The 10742-nt window shown below is 37.7% G+C and overlaps 1 long non-coding RNA gene across 2 annotated transcripts; it reads right to left on the bottom strand.

The window, feature by feature from the left end:
* Positions 1-370: 370 nt before the first annotated feature.
* On the bottom strand, positions 371-8796 carry LOC117086082. Of its 2 annotated transcripts, XR_004438195.1 has the most exons (4): positions 8547-8796; positions 6602-6752; positions 2575-2736; positions 371-471 (listed from the first exon to the last, which is right to left on the bottom strand). It is a non-coding gene; the product is annotated as an uncharacterized LOC117086082 (long non-coding RNA). The 2 variants fall into 2 exon arrangements; XR_004438196.1 differs by lacking the exon at positions 2575-2736.
* Between the last annotated feature and the right edge of the window lie 1946 nt (positions 8797-10742).

The following is a 10742-nucleotide window of genomic DNA, read 5'->3' as shown; positions in this document are numbered from 1 at the left end:
AGTAGAAAAGTACAAGAACCAAGGGAAATCGTATGATTTAATTTAATGTGGTTAATTCTACCGTGGAATTAAATAAAAATACATATCTTCTGGCTTTGGGAAAAAACAAAACTAGGACAAATAAACCAAACATAGCAAAAGAGAAGAAAAATATTCTGAGGGGGAGTTGTTCTACAAAATGGAAAATTTTCCTTCCCTCTTTAGCCATTTTTTTTAAACAGTAAAAAAAAAAAAAAAAAAAATCTCCAGGAAAGAACAATAAGTAAAATTTCTTAACTGTGACAATTAAATATTACATTTCTAGTCAATATGCATTAGTAAAAAAAAAGAGTTTTGAGGTAAATAAAATAGGGGATTTATAAAAACTTACCAGAAGCATTCCTGTTCCTGAGAGTGGCTAGGAAGGAACCCGTGAGTCCGATTCAAACAGAGTCTTCAGTGTCTTGGGATTCGGGACTGAATGGCCTGTGTCTGTTAACAAACATTTTCACTGAGAGCTACCAGGCCATGAAAATGTAGGCGCTTCCTGATGCCACTTCACTAACCAAGGTTTACTAATCTCTTAGCTGGAGTGTTAATCAGGACTTGACCAAGGGGAATCTGTACCTCTAAAAAAGGAAATCTTCCCTTGTGAAGGATCAAGAAGGAAACAGGAAACTAATGAAACGTAGTTATTTACTTTTGCTGTCACCCAACCGGCTGTAAATACCACTACTATACACAGTTCTGAGCAAACAATGATTGTGCTTTGGCTGACAAACAAGATATTCAACAGGTGGTTTATAGGAGTGACGTGTCTGAACACAGGTCAATTTCTATAGTATTCCTTAATGTCTTTAATGATAACAGGCAAGCGGAACACATGAGAGTTTGGTAAACAATTAACTTTTCAACTGCAGTTTATCTTGGGGCTTCATAGCTACTTGTCAGCTTTTGTCTTCGTTATTTATTTATTTATTTTTTGAGATGGGGTCTTGCTCTGTCGCCCAGGCTGGAGTGCAGTGGCGCGATCTCGGCTCACTGCAAGCTCAGCCTCCAGGGTTCACGCCATTCTCCTGCCTCAGCCTCCTGAGTAGCTGGAACTACAGGCACCCGCCACCTCGCCCGGCTAATTTTTTGTATTTTTATTAGAGATGGGGTTTCACCGTGTTAGCCAGGATGGTCTGGATCTCCTGACCTCATGATCTGCCCGCCTCGGCCTTCCAAAGTTCTGGGATTACAGGCGTGAGCCACCGCGCCCAGCCTTGTCTTGGTTTTTATTGTTGTATATTAAATGGCCCTTTTGCTCTTCACAATAAGGAGATCTTATTCCTTTGCTTTTTTTGTTAATCATTATTTTCATTTTTAGTTTCTACTTTTAGTTCAGCTGGGAAAAATAAAAAGGGAAGAAGTGAACTATCAGTAATGGTAAGGATGAGGGCTGAGAATGAATTCCACCTGGACAACTTGACCACGTGTTGCAGCCTGGATGTCCAACATTTGTGTTTTTTTTTTTTTTCTGAGACAGAGTTTCACTCTGTTGCCCAGGCTGGAGTGTAGTGGTGTGATCTCAGCTCACTGCAACCTCCACCTCCCAGGTTCTATGTTATTCTCCTGCCTCAGTCTCCTGAGTGGTTGGGATTACAGGCACATACCACCACACCCGTCTAATTTTACACTGTTAGTGGAGATGGGGTTTCACCATGTTGGCCACACTGATCTTGAACTCCTGACCTCAGGTGATCCACCTGCCTTGTCTTCCAAAGTACTGGGATTACAAGCGTGAGCCACCACACCTGACCAACTTTTGTCATTTTTTAAACTCTGAGAAACAGTTGTCTCCTCCCCTTCAGTCTTATGTGAAAAAAAAAAAAAAAAATTAAGTCGACATTTTAAAAATTCACATACATACTGAATGTATAATTATCTAGATTTTTAAAAGTTCTCTAGTTTATAAAATCTGGAATGTATAAAACTCATTTCTCGCCATATATTAGAAATAGCACACTGGTGTCTAAAAAAGCAAGAGAGGCTGAGATAGGGAAACTCATAGAGCATGTTAGTCAGCAATATAGGGTTCTATGAGATTCTAATATCAACCTCCTCACAGTAATTCATGCTGAAAATCCTCAGCAAATTTGGAATAGAAGGAATCTTCCTCAATCTGATAAGGAATAAAAACCTAGAACTAACACCTTACTTAAAGGTGAAATATTGAATGCTGTCTTCCTAATGCAATAGTACCAACAAAGCTTACTGGAGAGTGTAACCAGTGCAATTAGGTGTGGCCTTCCAGCATTTCCACATAGCAGTTTATTCCTTTTGCTTGAGCTTTCTAGTTTGGGGAAAATACACTACTTCTTGAAGTAGTCCTTTCCATCTTTTTAGAGTTATGACTATGAGAAAATATCAACTTACATTAAAGCAAATTTTGTTTCTCTGAAATTTCTACCAACAGAGTTTATTTTTACCCTCCAAGGTACACTGATGTTTCTACTTCCTCAAGAACGACTGGCATATCTGAGGGCACACTGTCCATGTGAAACATAGATCTGCTAGTTCGTTTACTTGCTTTTGCTTATGTCGGAAACTCACATCTCCTAGACGCCCTTGTTGTTTTCATTTAGATTGTTTACAGTTTGCTGAGTGTCCATCTGGAAAGTGTGGTGTCCAGAAGCTTGTGCGGCATCCACGAGGCTTCTGCTCAGCACACAACAGAACAGGAAATTGCCTCTTCATTCTAGAAAATGTTCTTTCCTTAAACAGGACATATAACAGCAACACTCTATATCATGTAATTATAAAATATAATTAAAATGATAATGTCTTTATACAATGAATTAGTGTTTCCACTTTTTTTTTTTTTTTTACACCTGTTGCGGGAAATCAGGGACCCTAAATGGAGGGACTGGCTGGAGCCGTGGCAGAGGAACATAAATTGTGAAGATTTCATTTTAATATGGACATTTATCAGTTCCCAAATAATACTTTTATAATTTCTGACACTTGTAATCTCTTAATCCTATTATCTTTGTAAGCTGAGGATGTATGTCACCTCAGGACCACTGTGATAATTGTGTTAACTGTACAAATTGATTGTAAAATGTGTGTTTGAAAAATATGAAATCAGTGCACCTTGAAAAAGAACAGAATAACAGCGATTTTTAGGGAACAAGGGAAGACAACCATAAGGTCTGACTGCCTGCAGGGTCAGGTAAAAAAAGCCATATTTTTCTTTTTGCAAAGAGCCTATAAATGGATGTGCAAGTAGGAGAGATATCACTAAATTCTTTTCCTAGCAAGGAATATTAATATTAATACCCTGGGAAAGGAATGCATTCCTGGGGGAAGACTATAAATTGTTGCTCTGGGAATGTCTGTCTTATGCAGTTGAGATAAGGACTGAGATCTGCCCTGGTCTCCTGTAGTACCTTCAGGCTTACTAGGGTTGGGAAACTTGACCCTGGTAAATTTGTGGTCAGACTGGTTCTCTGCTCTCAAACCCTGTTTTCTGCTATCAAGATGTTTATCAAGACAATACGTGCACTGCTGAACATAGACCCTTATCAGTAGTTCTGCTTTTGCCTTTTGCCTTGTGATCTTTGTTGGACCCTTATCAGTAGTTCTGCTTTTGCCCATTGTCCTGTTCCCTCAAAAGCATGTGATCTTTGTTAGACCATTATTAGTAGTTTTGCTTTTTGTCCTTTGAAGCATGCGATCTTTGTACCTACTCCCTGTTCTTACACCCCCTCCCCTTTTGAAACCCTTAATAAAAACTTGCTGGTCTGCGACGCAGGCAGGCATCACAGTCCGACTGATATGTGATGTCACCCCTGGAGGTCCAGCTGTAAAATCCCTCTCTTTGTACTGTCTCTCTTTATTTTTCAGTCAGCCAACCCTTATGGAAAATAGAAAGAACCTATGTTGAAATATTGGGGGCAGATTCCCCTGATATACACTTGTTACAGGTAATCCAGATTTTCTCTATCTGTACTAGTAAAGATGCTTTATTTGAAAACAAGTGTAGTTCCTTACATTCCTGTGTCCTAAATTCTATTTTAATCATTTCTTTACAACATCAAGTCCATCTAACTCTGTTATATGATGCATATCTCTCTCTCTCAAAGCTTTATGTTTTTCACAAATTCGATAAGCCTATTGACTTGATAACACTGTGAAGTTACTGGCACAACTGTTAAAAACATGAATGGAAGACAGCACTAGACATCTACAATTTGATTTAAATGTATTAATTGGCATTCCTTGGTTATGATACTCAACCACTGTCATGTGGACATTACTATCTATTCAATATTTCTATATAATCACACATCATTATAAAGACACTATCAAGGCATCATTGACAGCCAGTTATGCTATTGTGTTGATTACTGTAAATTAACTCTAGAAAAACAAGGTTGGTCCAATATCCGTTGTTCTTGATAATGCATTAGTGGTCTTAGTGATCACAGCTTTCTATTCTAGAAGTTTGTACATGTTTCTTTTAATAGTGATCAGTCTCTGAAGATGAGATATCTCTCATCTTCAATTAGGGAATCTGGAATCTTTGGTGCTGAGGAGGTAAGGTGGGTGGCAATCTTGTTTTCTCTGAGAGTAGAATGCTTTCTGTAGTTGGTTTTTCTCAGGATGTTTCTTTTAAGACAGTTTCTGGACCTGGACCCTAAACAAATAATTTGGTTCTGTGTCCCTCTGTGTTTTATTTCAAGAAAAACTTACTTTAACACGTGGTACAAATAAGACCTATAAAGAATAGCAAAGAGTTTATAACATAAGTATCTGAAAGCAGCACAGAGCAAATTTTCCTTGGATATGAACTTTGTTTTAATTTAAATTTTATACCAACAAAGTTCAAATTTTAAAGATTCAAAAAGATATACAGAAAAATTCTGTTGTTATTCCTATTTTTCAGCCATCCAGTTATCCTTACTAAAGATAACTAATGTCTCTAGTTTGTATGTGTATGTGTCTTTCCAGAAACATTTTATGCACATATAATCTAATATGTAAAAATATTCTGCTTTTTTTTAGCCGAGTATTTTTTAGCACAAATAGTAGATTTTTTAAAACATTTTTTGTATTTAATTTTTGCATTTGATACATGTTGGAGATCATTCTAAGACATAAACTCTATTAATAATTATGAGGGCTTGTTCTTTCAAATGTCATATTAAAATATTTTTCCCTGTGCTGTAGTTACTTGTTTTTATTTTAATATGAAAATATTATTAAATATCACTTTAAAGTTAAAAATATTCTAAAAGTTAAGTTAACATAGACCACTAGATGGTGCTGTCATCCCAAAGAAATAAAGTATGTGCATTGTTTTAAAAACAATTTGGCCATCTAAGAAAAAAATCTGACTACTGTAGAACTGTATAAAACAAAAACTAACAGCCAGACTTCTAAGTTCTGTGTCCCAAAAATAGTCACTAATAACTGAGATTTTTCTCTTCCTATACTGTTTGTGTGTGTGTGTGTTTATGCTCTTTTATAAAAAGTACCTAATACTGTACATTTTGAAACTTTTTTTCTAGAAGCCTAATATATGATGGAGTTCTTTCCATGTCAGTACATATACATTGATTTCATTCTTCAATGAAATTTGGTGAATAAATTATTTTAAATGATCTGAATGTTATAAAATATGCTATAATTTCTTTCATCTCTAACAGTAGGTATTTAGGTTGTATATAGGTTTTTGCTTGTACAAACAATGATGCAGAAACTATCCTTGTACATTTATTATGGTGCACTGGCTATAGACATCTCTGTTGGACATGATTTTCTTTCAGAACTTTAAAGGTATGATCTTCTATTGATTAAAGCTGCAGCATTGCTGTTGAGTAGTTAAATATGTCATTTGGATTTCTGATTCCATTCAAGTCCTTTGAATTTGATATGTTCACTTTCTATTTACACCCCTCCTCTCCTTCTCCACTTTAAGAATTGTTTATTCACTCCTACAGCTCTTAACACTCTTGAGGAAAGTCCCCATTGCCATTCTTTTTTTTCCAAACACTGTTTTGGGCCTCCAGTGAGCCCTTTGAGTCTGAAAACTTGGGTCCTTCCAGTGTGGAAAATGTCCTTGTATTAGTTCTTTGATAGCTTCTTCCCTTCTGTATTCTATTTCCTCTTTCAAGAACTCCTATTATCCAAATGATCTACCTCCTAGATAGATTCTCTGTTTTCAAAAAATATTTTTTCCCATTTTTTTCTTTGTCTTTTCATTCTACTCCTGCATTTTATCCTCAACTTTATTTGTCAACCCTTCAAATAGCTTCTTATTTCTGCTATCATGTCCTTAATTTAGTAAAGCATTCCCACTTTTCAGCAGGGTCACCAACCCTCCTGGTTTGCCTGGGACTAAGAATTTTCCTGGGATGTGGGACTCTCAGAGCTAAAACTGAGACAGTTCTGGGCAAATGGGGATGGTTGGCCACTCTACCCCTGGATATTCTTTGTTGGTAGCAACTTTTTTCTTGCTTGAAGTATTGTTTTATCCTCAAGCTTATTAACTATAGGTTTTTTAACAGTCTTTGTTTTTCACAGTGTTATGCAATGCGTTGACTCTCTTTTCTTTGAGTTCTTTTGATTTACTTACCTTAGTCTCTCCTTTCATGCTTGAGACTGTTTACAAATGTCTTGTGATTTGTAACTGGCTAATCATATTTAAGAGTGTTGCCTGGAGGCACTTCAAGAGTAGCAGGGTTCATCAGCTGCTGGGTTTTACTATAGGGAGATTTGAGAGGAACCTAGGCGTAAGAGTGTGAGATTACCAAGTGTTAATCTAGAGCTCTTTTTTCTTGGACTCATCAATTTCCAGTTTCCCCACATAGAAAGCCTCCAATTTCTAGCCTGACAGGCATCATTCTCAGGGGTGGTGGTTGTAGTAAATGGAAAAAAGGGACTGGAGTGGCCTTTTTCTCAATATGGCACCTCATCCATCCATTGTACTTGATGTCTCTGGGGCTATGAGAGGTAATAATAAATTGTTGCCTTAAACATCTAAGTTTGGGTTGATTTGTTACACAATATTAGATGCATGCAACAAAAATTGTCACTGAAACTGGGATGCTGCTGTAATAAAGACTTAAAACTTGTGGCATTGGCTTTGGGACTAGGCAGCAGGCAAGGGGCAATAGGGCCTTGAGGAGACTGTTAGTGACAACCTGAGGGACAGTGAGGAATTACCAGTGGAAGCTGGAGAAAAGCAGATCCTTGTTATACAACGTTAGAAAGATTGGTAACAATGTTGCCAGGAGAAATATAGGAAGTCGAAATGAACTAATGGGTTTGGTTAAGGAGGTGTCCACATAGAATACTGAAATTGCCACCTTCTTTCTTTTAGTCTCATATGCTAAAGTAATGGCTAGAGAGGGATGAACTTTTAAAAAGGTGGGGGGAGGGGGAGGATACCGTTACTGTTAAGTTTTGAACCGTTTCCAGAGAGTAAAATTTTCTCAAGAAAAGGCAGGCCAGGCACTGTGGCTCACGCCTGTAAGCCCAACATTTTGGGAGGCTGAGGTGGGCGGATCACCTGAGGTCAGGAGTTCGAGACCAGCCTAGCTAACATGGTGAAACCCTGTCTCGACTAAAATACGAAAATTATCCAGGCATGGTGGCATGCACCTGTAATCCCAGCTACTCATAAAACCGAGGCAGGAGAATCGCTTGAACCTGGGAGACAGAGGTTGCGGTAAGCCGAGATTGCGCCACTGTACTCCAGCCTGGGTGACAGAGCAAGACTCCGTCTCAAAAAAGAAAAGAAAAAAAAGAAAGGGCTTCTGGGCAAAGAATAAATCTAGGGCATTTCCAGTAACACTGATGTGATGTTAGGGTGAAAATAGAGTTAAGCATGCATCTGTAACCACCTACTGAGTTTTCAGAAAGACTCAAGGGGGTGCCTTGTCGATCGTCTCAAGTGAACAAAGTCCTAAGGGCATTTGACCCAAAGAACTGTGACTCTTGGGCCATGGTAGTGAACAAGGCCTGTCTTAAAGAGATTGTGTGTGTGGCTTTTGTACAAAGGAGTGAACCCCAGTAAGATTAGTAGGGAAGTTGTTAAGTTTTTAAGAGGGTTGTACCATTTGAAGTACAATGTGCTTGGATTGAAAGGACAGAAATAGTTCAGAAAGAAAAAAGTTTTTAGAGTTCCCAAACTTCTTTAGTTAGGAAGCAATTTGGGAAAGCTATTAAGTTATAAAACATTAATCATTTCTTAAAAAGAAAGAAGATTGATTCAAAATGAAGAGCTGAAAGTCCAGAGGGTAGAACCAAGAGCCACAGGAATGACTCCCTTATGAAGAAACTAGTGACATAAGCCTGCCAGGACCTAAGAATTGCTGTAAATCAGAGACTGCTATGTGTCTTCTGACTAGTCCCCTTTGCCCCATCCTCTTGTTTTTGAGGAAAATTGGAAAATTGTTGTTTATTATATTTCTGCATCATCATTGCATGTAGTGTGTAGACACTTAGTACACAGTTCTTCAGCCTGAGAAGAGACATATTGAAGAGTTATACCCAATGAACTGCACCTGCAACTGTACCTGGGTCGGATTTAAATGAGTAGATCCTAGACTTTGAGCTGATGCCATATCATCATAGGGTTCTTGAGAATGGTGACAAGCCCATTTTGCTAATGGGACAAATGTAAATTGTGGCGACCAGAAGGTGAACCTTGGTAACTAGTATCCAAAGATGTCCACCATCGTTTTCCTCCTTGTGTGCATATGCTGTATCTTGTATCAAGAAGTAGTGTCAAATTACCCTCTTCTTGAATCTGGGCTAGACTTAGTGACCTGCTAGACCAATAGAATGTGGAGAGAAGAGATGTTCTGGAACATTGGAAGCTAGGCCATATGATGTCTTACAGCTTTTGCCTGCGTTTCTTAGGACACTCATTCATGGAATGCTCCCATGTAGAACCTAGCGGTCATCCTGTGAAAAACCCAAGCCACATGGGGAGGCCTTGTGTGGGTGTTCCAGTTTACAGTCCCAGCTAACACTAGCATCAGCTGCCAACCATGTGAGTCGGCCATCTTGGACATCTATCCCAGATGAGCCTTTGGATGATTCTAGCTCCAGCCATCATTGGACTGCAATCACATGAAAAACTCTAAACAAGAATTACCTAGCTGAGCCCAGCCAAGTCACAAAACCATTAGAGATAATATACATTTTTAAGCCACTACGTTTTGTGGTTATTGTGCAGTAGTAGAAAACTGGAACACTCATGGAAATCTTACTAGTTTCAGCATGTCTGTTTATTTTTGTGCCAGCACTAAACTGTTCATCACTGTAGTATTTTAATACATTTTAGGGCTGGTTTCCTATTATTATTGAGCCAATATACCACATAGGTTTGATGTAGAGGCTCTGGAGTCAGATTACGTAGATTTAGATTTTATCTCAACCACTTGTAAATGTATCCTTGTATGTTAACTATTCTGTGCCTCAGTTTTCTCATTTATAGAGAAAGTATGATAGAAATATCTACTTCACATTGTAGTTTAGAGGAATTAATGAAATAATGTAGATACATGTAAATTAATAGAGTGTCTAGCAATTTATCAGGGTTCAATAAATGTTAGCTATGATTATTACTCTTTTTCAGATTTTTCTTAGATCTTAATAAAGACATCTAATCTTGAGATTGTTATTTTATTAAAACATTCCCTCTAAGAAGTTAATTCATATTTTTCTATCTCATTACTTGGTAAAATGCCTTTAGAGTGCTTTCATGATTGAAATTATTTAGACTGAATATGTTAAATGAAATGTTAGTTTAGATCTACAATTCTGTAGTTTTGTTTTGAAAGAGTCTTCCTCTGTTGCCAGGCTAGAGTACAGTGGCATGATCTTGGCTCACTGCAGCCTTGACCTCCTGGGCTCAAGCCATCATCCCACCTCAGTCTCCAGAGTAGCTGGGACTATAGGGATGTGTCACCATGCCTGGCTAAATGTTTTGGTATTTTTTATAGAGATGGCGTTTTGGCGTGTTGCCCAGGATAGATCTACAATCCTTTATAGGAAACTTATGGCTCTAGATGTGCTTTATATTCAGATATTTCTATGTTAGACAGTTTAAATGATAGATAACCCTACGTTATGTAAAACTCTCAAAGGAGGATTGGGAGAGCACCTGGTTGTCAAACACAGTAACAGTTCTACAGTTAACCCTATGATTCCTTAAGAGGAAAAAACAGTAATTTAAAGCAGCCTCACATCAATACAGATCAAGTTTTATTACCAAGTGAATTCAGATTAAGTCATTTTTGAATGCAAAATGAGTTATGGAAAAACATTTGTATTTCAGCACTTCTTAAATTTTGGAATTGCAGATAAGAGATTGCAGATGAGCATCTATCTGTGTGAGATCTGGGGATACAGACTAGGAGGTTAATGGTGCGTCCATAGTAGCTAAAGTGCAGAAGCAAATGGACTTGCCCAAGAAGTTAGGCAAGGTGACTGGGAGCCATCAGCATGAGTTTCTTGCTGGGTTTCTGAGAACATTCATTCTTAGAAACCACATGCTTGTCCTTTTTTCTCAATTTTTTAAAATTCCTCATGAGATTATATTTTTTCTATAATAAGAGCAAACTAATGGCTACAAAAAATTCCTGAACTTCTCTCTTGCAAAACAATATAAATACTATCCAACTTAGAATCAGAGGTAGTAGGATATAAGTCAAATCACTTGAACCTGATATTCATCCCTGAAAGATCTGAGAGAAACAAAAGAA

Source organism: Trachypithecus francoisi, unplaced genomic scaffold (assembly GCF_009764315.1).
Source record: "Trachypithecus francoisi isolate TF-2019V2 unplaced genomic scaffold, Tfra_2.0 Lachesis_group1, whole genome shotgun sequence".
Classification (NCBI taxonomy): Eukaryota; Metazoa; Chordata; class Mammalia; order Primates; family Cercopithecidae; genus Trachypithecus; species Trachypithecus francoisi.
The sequence above is the reverse complement of the archived record's forward strand: the minus strand, read 5'-3'. Positions and strand labels throughout refer to the sequence as shown.